We start from the raw sequence: 1,399 nt of genomic DNA, 5'->3' as shown, positions 1-1,399 counted from the left end.
TATATATATATATATATATAGCTGCACAGCCTGGTTTCATTTATAATGTGCCATGTGATAGGACAACTGGTTTGCAAGAAGTGTGAATGCCTATAGACCATTCTGAAGTACCGTACTATTAGAAAACTGTGTCCTCAGGTGAAAAAATATTACCATTTGTTCTACAGTTTAGCCACAAGGTGGCAGCATTCTAACTCTAATGCGAGCCAAAGTGTTATATTTGTGAATTTGATTTTATTGGATTCAAGCAGCATGGAGTGAAGCTGGCCAAAAATTATTTTCAGCAATAGTCATGGAACTAAATGTCTAGGGTGGGAGCAGAATTAGCCAGTGGAGGGTTGTGACAGCAGCTGTAAGTGTAGTTCAACTTTATGCAGAGGTACTGAACTTATATCATTCTGCCTGAAGTGAAGGAGCTGAGAGACACTATCTCCAGCATAGTTATGTGCGTAAATAGATAGAAGGGACACTTTAAAAAGGTTAAGAAGAAAACTAGTGAGCTTAGCATGCTGTTAACTAAACACCTGGAGATGTGGCCATTAAAGTGATTGTTGATTTACAGTGTGTGGCTTGTAGTGTGCGAGTAAATTAAGCCCCATCATTGGTGTCAGTAATGGTAAATCCTAGAATTGGTATAAGTGGCTGCAATAATGCACTAATCCCCCCTTCATTGGTAGTCAGTGGTAGGCTTATGTTGTAATAGGAAGCCCCACAGCCCCACTGCTTTTATTGGTAGTCAGAAGGTATGACCATATAAGTTACCTATGGATCTGTCATTTTGTGTCGGTAGTGCGAATGGTCGACATCATTGGTGGCAGGTTCTGGCTCTACATTGTTTGATGACGTGATTGAAGATGAATTTACATTGGGGGCATTGTTTACTTTTTTGGTTGTAATGTAAGCAAAGGACTTTTTGTCTAAGATGTTGGTGTGTTTTTATGGTTAACTCTTTCAGGGAATGAGTAATTAGGGGTGATAATGTATCCTGTACTCCTCATTCCTCTGGGGGGTTGACATGTGGGGAGCACTTATAATAAAGGGCTTCCAAATTCCGATAAGTAATGACTCATGACCATATTTGATCAATGATGTCACCCAGGATCCGTAACTGAATTGTTTACAAATCTGGGATATGACTGTCAGTGACAGTAGTGTGGCGAGACAACATTGTCGTGCGGCGGATGATCATAATGGATACTGGATCTACATTACTGTACAACGTGATTAGACATTAGGGGACATTGTTTATATTTTTTTTATGGAATGTTTACAAAGGACTTTTCAGTGGTGTGTATTTATTTAATGTTTTTCTTGGGAATGAGTAACAATGGGTACTAACTTACCCTTTACCTATTCTCCTGGGGGTGGAGGGATATCTGGGGGCCCCCTTATTCTAAAG

This window comes from Nanorana parkeri, unplaced genomic scaffold, assembly GCF_000935625.1.
Source record: "Nanorana parkeri isolate BGI_ZX_2015 unplaced genomic scaffold, ASM93562v1 scaffold51, whole genome shotgun sequence".
NCBI lineage: Eukaryota > Metazoa > Chordata > Amphibia > Anura > Dicroglossidae > Nanorana > Nanorana parkeri.
Note: the sequence above shows the minus strand (reverse complement) of the source record.